The 12,824-nt window shown below is 38.3% G+C and overlaps 1 protein-coding gene across 3 annotated transcripts in view; it reads left to right on the top strand.

Moving 5' to 3' along the window:
• Positions 1-12,824, top strand: part of MIPOL1 (mirror-image polydactyly 1) — a 327,843-nt gene that overhangs the window by 31,970 nt on the left and 283,049 nt on the right. Inside the window, exon 2 of one of the 3 annotated variants that reach the window (XM_062205245.1) lies at positions 12,202-12,518. The exons of the other annotated variants lie outside the window; for them this stretch is intronic. The gene's annotated coding sequence lies outside the window, so the exon portion shown is untranslated. The remainder of the gene's footprint in view (positions 1-12,201; positions 12,519-12,824) is intronic. 3 annotated transcript variants of the gene reach the window in all.

Raw genomic sequence — 12,824 nt, 5'->3', positions numbered from 1 at the left:
ATATCTAGTGAAGCTATCCTTTAAAATGAAGGAGAAAAAATATTTTCCAGATAAGCAAAAACAGAATTCACCATCAACCAGACCAGCCTTACAAGAAATTCTGAAGGTCATCCTGCATTAGAAATAAATATTATGGGGGCTGGTGCTGTGGCATGGTGGGTAGAGGCGCCGCCTGCAGTGCTAGCATCCCATCTAAGTACCAGTTTGGGTCCCAGCTGCTCCACTTCCGATCTAGCTCTCTGCTGTGGCCTGGGAAAGCAGTGGAGGATAATCTGGGTCCTTGGGCCTCTGTGCCCATGTTGGGGACCGAGGGAAGCTCCTGGCTTCAAATTGGCACAGCTCCGGCCACTGCAGCCAATTGGGGAGTGAACCAGTGTATGGAAGACCTCTCTCTCTCTCTGTAACTCTGACTTCCAAGTAGATAAATAAATCTTAAAAAAAAAAATATGAAAACACATGACACCACCAAATTCACTAACAGAGTAGGTAGAATCATTATCTAATCAACAAAATGACAAGTCTTAGTTCTTGTGTATCAATGCTAACCTTGAATGTAAATAGATTAAATTTGCCAATCAAAAGTCTTAGGTTGGCTGAATGAATTGAAAATAATAATAATAAAAAAATGACCCTGCTATATGCTGCCTACCAGAAAATCACTTCACAAAGATACTCACTGACTGAAAGTGAAGCTGGAAAAAGATATACCAGGCAAATGGAAAACAAAAACAAACAGGTGTACCTATCCTGATATAACAGACTTTATATAAAAGATTGTAAAAAGAGACAGAGACATTACATTTTGATAAAACAATTCAGTGAGACGACATAAAAATCATAAATACATGTGCACCCAACACAAGACCACCAAGATGTATACAGCAAATACCATTAGACCTAAAAAGAGAGAAAAACTCCCAATATTGTGATGGTGGGTGACTTCAACACCTCACTCTCATCAATGGACAGATAAACCAGACAGAAAATAAAGATACATTGGAGTTGAAACATACTATGGAGCAAATGGACCTAACAGACATTTGCAGGACATTTCACCCAACAGCTATAGAATATACATTCTTTTCATCAACACATGGAACTTCTTCTAGGAGAAACCACATATTAGCCCACAAATCAAGTCTCAGCAAATTTCAAAAGGTTGAAATTTACCTTCTCAGACCATAAAGGAATAAAATTAGAAATCAAACAAGAAGAACAATGGAACACTCAAATTCTTGGACATTCAGCAACATGGTACTGAGTGATCAGAGGGTCATTGAAGAAATTAAAAAGAAAATAAAAAGCTTTCTTGAGATAAATGAAAAAAATGAAAGCACAACATACTGGCAATATAAATGCTGGCAAGACTATGAAGAAAGGGGGGACACTTATACACTGTTGTTGGGAATGTAAATTAATGCAGTCACTGCAGAAACAGAGTGGAGACTTCTTAAGTAAGGAATAGACTTGACATTTGATCCAGGAATCCCGCTACTGGGTTTATACTGAAAAGGCATGAAAACATTGTATCAAAGAGATAGCTGCACCACCATGTTTATAGCAGCACTGTTTGCAATAGTTAGTGTTCGGATTCAAGGTGTCCATCATTAGATGAATGGATAAAGATAATGTGTGGTACATATATGCAATGGAATATTATTTAGCTATAAAAATGAAATGCTACCATTTCAGCAAATTTGACACAACTGGAAGACATAATGTTGAGTAAAATAAGCTGGACCCAGAAAGACAAATACCTTATGTTCTCCTAATGTGGGAGCTAAAATTTTTTTTAAAAAATCAACCAACAAACAAACATAAAAAGAAATGCCTGTGTGTATCAGTATTGCTGCAAATACAGGTTTTTAAAAATTTTTTATTTTTTATTTTTTGCCAGGCAGAGTTTGACAGAGAGAGAGACAGAGAGAGAGTTATAGGCAATGAGAGAGAGACAGAGAGAAAGGTCTTCCTTTCTGTTGGTTTACTCCCCTAATGGCTTCTACAGCCGGCACTGCGCCGATCCGAAGCCAGGAGCCAGGTGCTTCCTCCTGGTCTCCCATGCGGGTACAGGGCCCCAGCACTTGGGCCATCCTCCACTGCACTTCTGGGCCACAGCAGAGAGCTGGATTGGAAGAGGAGCAACTGGGACAGAACCCAGTGCCTCGACCGGGACTAGAACCCGGGGTGTGCCGGCGCCGCAGGCAGAGGATTAGCCAAGTGAGCCACGGCGCCAGCCATAAATACAGTTTTATAAAACTGTTTTATACCTTTGTCAAATCGATTGTTAATGCTCTTATACTATTATACTTTTAATGATCTGTGATTATATTAGAATTCACTAAATATGAGTGAAATGGTCATTTTTACATTTAATTCTTGTTTATTGCCTTTGTCTATATTCTCACTAAACTAGGATCTTGCTTTTTATTTTTAAACTTGTGAAGCATTAAGCCTTTTTACTGTAATGTAAATTTAAAAGATATTATATCAAAAACTAAAAAAAAAGAAAGTAGGAAGGATAAAAGGAGGCAGAGAGGAAGGAAATATTATATTCTTAGGATTTTATCAAAGAACTCTATTAAATCTTTTAAAAACTAAAAATTATAATTAAAAAATTAAAATAGTATGAAAATCTAAATTTTTAAAGTTTAAAATTTTTATTATTTTGAAGAAAAATTATTTTCAACAATAAAAAAACTATCTTATCAATATAATTATTCAGATAATCACAACAAAATCTTTTACATCATTAAAATACATTCACATCATATAGCTTTTAGCATTGAAGAATTACAATCCAGAAAGTGCAAGAGAAAAACAGAATAATTGAAGCCTCATATGGTAGACCAACTATGTGAAGAATAATGGCATTAAATCAGTTTAGTTATTGGCAAAATAAAAAGGAAACAAGAAAGGTTATTAAATGATGTTAGATTTTCCTGATTTTTTAAATGACTTTAAAGTCCAGATACAACATCAGAACTCTGTGACATGATTTCTTCTATTTGGATCATGAACTTGCTACCTGTATCAGGTATTTGGATGGTTTCAAGTATCCAAATCACATTGGAGTTTTTTGTTTTCAAAAAAATTTTAACAAATACAAACACTAGCAGGTACTAATTTAAGAAAAAAAAGATGGGGTGTGCAGAGTTTTTAGTTGTTTGGGAATGCTAAAAATTTTTGATACATGACATAAACCATTAAATATTTAAGAGTCTTTTTTTTTTAAAGATTTATTTATTTGAAAGGCACAGTTACAGAGAGAGGGAAGGAGAGCTGGAGATAGAACTTCTTTCCTCTGTTTCGCTCCCTAGATGGCTGCAATGATTACGGATCGGCCAGATCGAAGCCATTTAATACTCCTGTAGTTAAAAAACTTTTCAAACTTAACATGTTGTTAATTATTGAATAGTTTCAATTTTGGGTTTAACTATTGTTGCAATGATAGGAATCTTTTTAAACCTATATTATAAGACATTTACTAAAATAAAATATTTAGCATCAAAATTATCGTATAAAGGAGTCTGGCTCATGATCTTTTTCTTTTTTTTTAATTCTTTTAAAAAATATTTCTGGCTGCACTCTATGGTTCTAAGGCTGTTAAACAGATTATTAGTTGATTGGCTTAAGTGCAGAGTTGCAAACCCTGCCTCACCTGCAAAGGCTTTTGATTTTGATCTTAAGTAGTTAACTTTTGCACCTAACTTGGTGTATGGCTTGTTTCTGAGACGTTGTACAGGTGGTTAGAAATATCTGATTGCAGTTTGAAGAAGGGGAGAGTCTGTGCACTTGAACTCTAACCCTTAAGGCCGTTTGCTATCAATATTTTTGTGGACTACATGGCTTAAGTCCTACTCACTAACACTTATGGTTCAATTTTGACATGTGAAGATTTTCCTTTCTTATTTTTGAGGTTATCAATTTTTTTTTTTTTGACAGGCAGAGTTAGACAGTGAGAGAGAGAGACAGAGAGAAAGGTCTTCCTTTTCCATTGGTTCACCCCCCAAATGGCTGCTACGGCCGGCACTCAGCGCTGATCCGAAGCCAGGAGCCAGGTGCTTCTACTGGTCTCCCATGCGGGTGCAGAGCCCAAGCACTTGGGCCATCCTCCACTGTACTCCCGGGCCACAGCAGAGAGCTGGCCTGGAAGAGGAGTAACCAGGACAGAATCCGGTGCCCCAACTGGGACTAGAACCCGGTGTGCTGGCGCCGCAGGCGGAGGATTAGCCTAGTGAGCCATGGCACCGGACAAGTTTATCTATGTTTTAAAATATATTTTACAGCCGGCTCCGCAGCTCACTAGGCTAATCCTCCGCCTTACGGCGCCAGCACCCTGGGTTCTAGTCCTGGTCGGGGCGCCGGATTCTGTCCCAGTTGCCCCTCTTCCAGGCCAGCTCTCTGTTGTGGCCCAGGAGTGCAGTGGAGGATGGCCCAAGTGCTTGGGCCCTGCACCCCATGGGAGACCAGGAGAAGCACCTGGCTCCTGCCATCGGATCAGTGTGGTGCGCCGGCCGCAGCGGCCATTGAAGGGTGAACCAATGGTAAAGGGAAGACCTTTCTCTCTGTCTCTCTCTCTCACTGTCCACTCTGCCTGTCAAAAATAAATAAATAAATATATATTTTAATAAGTATTTCAAAAAATCAGGTATATATTATCAGGATATTCCACAAAATGTTTAATAATATCAATGAGAATGGAATTGAGTTTGTAGTTCCTTGAATAAAAAGCCAAAAAGGAAATCAAACTGGATGTAGGATCTGACTCCAGGACAAGGTATCATTTCTTCCTGGTACAAGATGACAGACATACACATGTATTTATTTTATGGGTATGAAAAATTGTTACTTATTAAAGTTATTTGAAACATGATAAATTTTAAAATTTGTCTAAATATATTGGCTTAAGAATACAGTTAACACCTACTAAATGGTGGAAGGTGTTGAAATTTTATATCTTTATAGTATAGACATCATCACTATTTCTGTTTATGATTCTTCCATGAAAGTTAACTTTCTTTCTTAATTTCAAATACTTGTTATGCATATACAAAGAAATATGACCATAATATAAGTGGGAAACATATGCAATGGAAATAAATATGTTCTATATTAAAATTACAAAATATTTTTTATTTTATTTAATAAATATAAATTTTCAAAGTACAATTTTTGGATTATATTGGTTTTCCCCCCATAACTTCCCTCCCACCTGCAGCCATCCCATCTCCCACCTCCTCTCCCATCCCATTCACATCAAGATTCATTTTCAATTGTCTTTATATACAGAAGATCAATTTAGTATATACTTTTTTTTTTTTGACAGGCAAAGTTAGACAGAGAGAGAGAGAGAGAGGGAGAGAAAGGTCTTCCTTTTTCTGTTGGTTCACCCCCAAAGTGGCCGCTATGGCCGGTGCATTGCAGCTGGCATGCTGGGCCGATCCAAAGCCAGGAGCCAGGTGCTTCCTCCTGGTCTCCCATGCGGGTGCAGGGCCCAAGGACCTGGGCTATCCTCCACTGCACTCCCGGGCCACAGCAGAGAGCTGGACTGGAAGAGGGGCAACCAGGACAGAATCCAGCGCCCCAACCGGGACTAGAACCCGGGGTGTGGGCGCTGCAGGTGGAGGATTAGCCTAGTGAGCCGTGGCGCCGGCCCAATTTAGTATATACAAAGTAAACATTTCAATAGTTTGCACCCACACAAAAACACAAAGTATAAAGTACTGTTTGAGTACTAGTTATACCATTGATTCACATAGTAGAACACATTAAGGACAGAGATCCTACATGGGGAGTAAGTGCACTCCTGTTGTTGATTTAACAATTGACACTCTTATTTATGGCATCAGTAATCACCCTAGGTTCTTGTCATGGTTTGCCAAGGCTATGGAAGCCTCTTGAGTTCACCAACTTTGATCTTATTTAGGCAAGGCCATAGTCAAAATGGAAGTTCTCTCCTCCCTTTAGAGAAAGGTACCTCCTTCTTTGATGGCCCATTCTTTCCACTGGGATCTCACTTGCAGAGATCTTTCATTTAGCTTTTCTTTTTTTTTTTTTTTTTTTGCCAGAGTGTCTTGGCTTTCCATGCCTGAAATACTCCCATGGGCTTTTTAGCCAGATCTGAATGCCTTAAGGGCTGATTCTCAGGCCAGAGTGCTGTTTAGGGCATCTTCCATTCTATGAGTCTGTTGTGTATCCCGCTCCCCATGTTGGTTTGTTCCATCCTTTTTAATTCTATCAGTTAGTATTAGCAGACACTAGTCTTGTTTATGTGACCCCTTTGACTCTTAGACCTATCAGTATGATCAATTGTGAACTGAAACTGATCACTTAGACTAGTGAGATGGCATTGGTACATGCAACCTTGATGGGATTGGATTGGAATCTGCTGGCACGTTTCTAACTCTACCATTTGGGGCAAGTCTGATTGAGCATATCCTAGATTGTACATCTCCTTCCTCTCTTATTCCCACTCTTATATTTAACAGGGATCACTTTTTTTTTTTTAAATTTAAACACCTAAGAGTAATTGTGTGTTAATTAAAGAGTTCAACCAATAGTATTAAGTAGGACAAAAAAAAATACTAAAAAGAATAAAGTAGTAAGTTGTTTCTTGACAGTTAGGACAAGGTCTTATCAAGTCATTGTTTCTCATAGTGTCCATTTCACTTCAACAGGTTTCCTTTTAGGTGCTCAGTTAGTTGTCACTGATCAGGGTGAACATATGATATTTTTAGGTTCACATAGTTGTGATTCCAACAAATGATACACTTGATGACCTACATTGCAAGAGAGTAGCAGTAACTAACTAGGTTGTTGCTTTTGGGCACAGCAGATGGTCTGTAAATAGCTTGGTGAGGAAAATGTTTGCTAAAGGTGATAGAGTATACCTACTCTGTTTCCCACATGCACAGGTCACTGGTAACATCAGGTCTCGGCTTAAGGAAATGTTAAACCTGAGGTCAAGGAGTAATTCCAAAACATTTAAATAAAGTACATATCCATTGTGGATAGTGTTTTCTTTCCAGTTTCTACTGACTAAAATTAAATTTTTAGACTTTGCTCTAAGTTATGTGCAATATAGAGTATATATGAGTATTTGATGTGTACATATGAGTATATCAGGCATGAGGTATTATGAGGTTTTGATAACATTCTAATATAAAAGGGGATACTCAAGCAGGTTCTGTGAAAGAATTGTCAATGAATTTTCCTAGAAAGTAAATGCTATCATTTTGGGCAAAAAAAAAAAAAAAAAAAGTAAATGCTATATATTATCTTACATTTTGCAATTCTTATGTCTTACCATATGTATTTTACTTTTTTATTTTGAAAGATGGGAAATATATATTTTTTAAAAAGTAGAGAAATAGAACAACAGACTGACACATGCATGGCCCAGCATCAGTAGTTATCCATTGTGATTCATGTGGTTTCATCTGTGTCCCCATATTCTACTTGTGCTGTGAATGCTTCTCCTTTCCTTCAATCCCCCAGTCCTGCCCCAGGATGATACTTATTAGTGAAGCATATACCCATCAGGAGGCATATCATGTTTGGGTTTTTTTTGTAATAGTTTCAATATTTAGGATAGGATAAAATCCAATTTTTAACAAAATTTTTTAATAGAATTAGCAGTGTAAAATGTTATTACTTATACAGGCATTTTGTATTAATCATGATTATATTACATAAACCAAACATAGAGATACAAGTTTCTTGAAAGAAGAATTCTGGGATCAACGCTGTGGCCTAGTGGGTAAAGTCATCACCTGTGGTGCTAGTATCCCATATGGGTGCTGGTTCAAGTCCTGGCTGCTCCACTTCCGATCCAGCTCTCTGCTATGGTCTGGGAATGCAGTAGAAGATGGCCCAAGTCCTTGGGCTCCTGCACTCACTTGGGAGACACATAAGAAGCTCCTGGTTCCAGACTTTGGAAAGCTCAGCTCTGGCCATTGCGACCATTTTGGGAGTGAATCAGCAGATGGAAGATCTCTCTTTCTCTGCATCTGCCTCTGCCTCTCTGTAACTCTACTATCTAAATAAATAAATAAATCTTAAAGAAAAGAAAGAAAGAATAATTCTTAGATTTTTTTAAAATGAAAATCCAACAATGTCTTTTGGAAAATATCTTTTTAGAGTAATATATATTGCTTTATTTAATATTTTTATTGGAATACTATACAATCACTATCAATATTGTAGGTAATATTTTAAATTGATTTACCATTTTAGGATAGGTTTTAAAATATATATCTTATTAAGCAGAAATTTCAGTTGAGTATTTGCTTCTGAATCCTAAGAAACTATAGTGTGGTAAATAATATAAAGGACAATACATGTAATTTATATAAAAGTATCTTATAATTTTTTAAATTTTATTTTTATTTATATAAAAGGAACAAAATTAATATTTTTCATATATACAGTTTTAAAAGCCTAACTACTTGTTGAATTCTTTATTTAGTGGAGGGTTAGTTTATGAAGTAAATTGAAAGTATGTCCTCTAGCTCTCCTACTCTCTCTGTCTTTATAACACTGATATTCAAATTAAAAAAAAGAAGATCAAGTGCCCACAACAGCCAGGACTGAGCTAGGACTCCATCTGAGTCTTCCAAATGGTGGGTGGGGCCCAAGCATTTAGGCCGTATTCTGCTGCTTTCCCAAGCATATTAGCAGAGAACTGGATCAGAAGTGGGACAGCTAAGACTTAAACTGGTGCTCCTATATGGGATTCCATTGTCACAAACATTGTTGTAAGTTGTGGCTTAACCCATTGCATGACAACTCCAGCCCCCAAATTTATATATACAATTCAGTTTATTCTTTTAATTATATATTTTTAGGGAGCAGGCTTTGTGGCTTAGCAGGTTAAGCCACTTCCTGCCACACTGGCATCCCATTTGGGTACCTGTTTGATTCCTGGGTGCTCCACTTCTTATCCAGCTCCCTACTAATGCACCTAGAAATGCAGCAGAAGATATCCCAAGTACTTGGGCCCCTGTGCCCACGTGGGGGACCTAGTTGGAATTCAGGCTCCTGGTTGGGGACTGGTTGTTGGCACCATTTGGGGAGTGAAGCAGTGAAGCAGTGAACCAGGATGGAAGAGCTCGCTCACTCTCTGTGTGTGTCTCCCTCCCTCTCTGTAACTCTTCCAAAAAAATAAATCTTAAAAAAAAATTTATTATCTAATACAGGCTGATATTATTATGTACTTTTAATGAAAAAAATGAAGAATGATTCTAAAGAAATTAGATATACTTTTGTAGTTCCTCAGAATAATAAACGGTGTGGTTGCAAATTTCTTGACATTGTACAAAAAAAATAGAGATTGAAGCCTAATGTTATTTTGCTTCCTTTAAATATTAGATTTTTAGTTATATACTACAATCTAGAAGCTATCTTCAGTATTATAATTTTTTAAAAATGAAATATTTTGTTTGCATGTAGCACTGTTTATTGACAATTATAGCAAGCTTAGCAAATTTAATAGATAAGCATTGTATTAATTATAAAATTGCTGTTAAGTGTTCAAAAGTCAAATTATAACTGCTGCTATTAGAGTATATTTATCATCACATATTTGCCTGTATTTTTTAATGTATTTTTGTTAGTATTGTTAAACTACCGAAAGTGTAGAAATTGTTAAATGGCTTATGCTCTGTTTGAGGAAATCTGTTAGTAGATAATACAATACTATCTATGATAATAAAGAAAATTAAATGATTATACATTACTTTTAGAAAAACTCTATTTGATAGCTGTTTCATTTTAAGTTGCTGCTCATAACAATTGTCATTATTGGTTAATTTAACCTGCTCTATTACTTTTTTGTCTGTGGTTTGCCAAGAATTTCAGTTGATGGTGTGGAAATGTAAGCCTTGTGTGAAGCAGTATATCATTGCATCAGAACTTGGCACCCACGTGAATCTTAAGAAAACAGGCTGTTTGTTCCTTGGAAAAGCTATTCTATAAACTGACTTTGTTTTTATATTCTGTTCTGTGCTAGATTAAGTGACTTAGTTTAGTTTAGCTTAGGGCAAAACGTTTCAGGATATTGTAGAAAATCCTAGTATATGTTTAGACCTCTGAAAATAATACTAGTTTTTTTTACAGGCAGAGTGGATAAAATAATACTAGTTTTAAAGTTTTTTTTTTTTTAAATCAGCAGTCTGTGCAATGCCATATCCATTCTCAGTGTCATTTGCAAATGACATTGAAGAATATTGCAGAGTTCCAAACAGTATATTGTTTTGTTCTCAAATGTTGAAAATGTGGAACCCATATATTTGAAACTCCAAATATTTATTTGTGTATCTTAATATGCTGTACTTTTATGTCTGCATTAGTCAGAATTCTACAGAGAGATAATCAGGAGTTTGCACGTGCACACACACATACACACCCACACACAACAGCGGTGGGGAGGGAGCCTTCACTGTTCATAGGAAATGAATATAATGAAAAAATCATGCATGCCTTTTTTTTTTTTTTTTTGACAGGCAAGAGTGGACAGTGTGAGAGAGAGACAGAGAGAAAGGTCTTCCTTTTCCATTGGTTCACCCCTCAATATCCGCTGCGGCAGGTGCGCTGCGGCTGGTGCACCGCATTGATCTGAAGCCAGGAGCCAGGTGCTTCTCCTGGTCTCCCATGCAGGTGCAGGGCCCAAGGACTTGGGCCATCCTCCACTGCACTCCCGGGCCACGGCAGAGAGCTGGACTGGAAGAGGAGCAACCTGGACAGAACCCAGTGCCTCTACTGGGACTAGAACCCGGTGTGCAGCGCCGCAGGTGGAGGATTAGCCTATCGAGCCGTGGCACCGGCCCCATGCGTGGCTTTATTTTTTATTTTTTGCACCAAAATAAACTTATCTTTAAATTCCATTTTTTTTTTTCGGCTAGGATAGCAGAGGCTTTTTATTGTACGCGCATTACAGTCGGCCACAACAGAACAGGATTAGTCCAGAATGCCCCGGCCCAGGGCCGCCTCCGGCCGTTTCAGTATGGGCGGAGTGGTCTCCCAGGTGTTCACAGCGATCTGAGTCTCGGATGAGCCAGACGCAGTGGCTCGCAGTGCAACAGCTGTGCCGGCGTCCCGGGCGGGCATTCCTCCTCCTGCCCTCGGCCGTCACGCGCATACAGCCAGCCATCTACTTGGACCTCTGTCTCATCTTTCTTCTTTTGTGCTTCAGCCTGAGCATTCGCTTCTTCCTCCACTTGGCTCTCATGGCGCGGCATGAACTTTGTTTACACACACACACACACACACACGATTTATTATAAGGAATTGGCCTAAGTGATTATGGAGGCTAACAAGTCCCAAGATCTGCAGTGGCAAGTGGTGACGCTAGAGTGGCAATGATGTAGTTCCAGTCTGAGTCTAAAGGCCTGAGAACCAAGAGAGCTGATGGAATAGTTTAAGTCAGAGAACTGAGAGGCTTGAGCCCAAAACAGTCGGACATTTTAGAGTCTGAAGGCAGGAAAGATGTTGTCCTAGTTCCCTCTTGGTTTCTAGAGGTTGGTCTTTTTACTTTTTCTAGACTCTCAACTACCTGAATGGCCTAGTCAATTTAGGGAGTGCTTATCAACCTCACTTATTGTACTGACCCAAATGTTACTCTCATCCAAGAATACCCTTGCAGACACCTAGAGCAATGGTTAAGCAAATGTCTGGCACTAATGGCCCGGTCAAGTTGACACATGAAATTAGCCATCATAACGACCTTCAGTGACGGAAAGTAATTGTTTTTTAATAGTAATTTCTTCATCACTAACACTATAACAATTGGGAACTGTCTTGTTTTGAACTTTTCACTCTACTTAAACCAAGCAAGCAAGCAAGCAAGCAAGCAAATAACTATAGTATAACTATGTAACCAAATTATAATGGTAAAAGATTACTTAGGCAGTAATAATTTTTTCAGTTTAAAAGGAATCATAAAAATGACTTTCTTCTTATTCATTTGATTATCTCAGTTGTAATGGAATGATTTTCATATTTTCCTATTAAATTACAAGTTTATTAACAAATAATTATTAAATTAAGAATAGAACTAGTACATGGTAAAAAATCAACTTACACATGTAGATATAAAATTAAAGATAAGTATTTCTTTCCCTCATTTTTTAGCCTCCCCACTTCTTAGGCTGTTTCTTCAGACTAACTACTAGTAATTGTTTTATTTTCTTTTTTGTTTTTAAGATTTATTTTACCTATTTGAAAGTAAGAATTACAGAGAGAGAAGGGGAGACAGAAGATCCTCTGTCTGCTGGTTAACTCCCCAAACGTCCGCAACAGCTGGAATTGGGCCAGGCTGAAGCTAAGAACCAGGAGCTTCTTCTGGGCCTCCCATGTGGGTGCAAGAACCCAAGCACCTGGGTCATCTTCTGCTGCTTTCCCAGGTGCAATAGCAGGGAGCTGGATTGGAAGTGGAGCAGCCTGGACTCCAACTAGTGCCCATATGGGATGCTGGTGCTGCAGATAGCAACTTAACCCACTATACCACAGTGCCAGTCCTGGTAATTGCTTTTTTTTTTTTTTTAAAGATTTATTTATTTATTTGAAAGTCAGAGTTACATAGAGAGGAGAGGAAGAGAGAGAGAGGTCTTCCATATGCTGGTTCACTCCCCAATTGGCTGCAACAGCTGGAGCTGTGCCGATCCAAAGCCAGGAGCCTGGAGCTTCTGGGTCTCCCACGTGGCACATTGGGCCATCTTCTACTGTTTCCCAGGCCATAGCAGAGAGTTGGATTGGAAGTGGAGCAGCCAGGACCCAAACTGGCACCCATATGGGATGTTGGCACTGCAGGCAGTGGCTTTACCCAC

This window comes from Lepus europaeus, chromosome 11, assembly GCF_033115175.1.
Source record: "Lepus europaeus isolate LE1 chromosome 11, mLepTim1.pri, whole genome shotgun sequence".
Classification (NCBI taxonomy): Eukaryota; Metazoa; Chordata; class Mammalia; order Lagomorpha; family Leporidae; genus Lepus; species Lepus europaeus.
The sequence above is the reverse complement of the archived record's forward strand: the minus strand, read 5'-3'. Positions and strand labels throughout refer to the sequence as shown.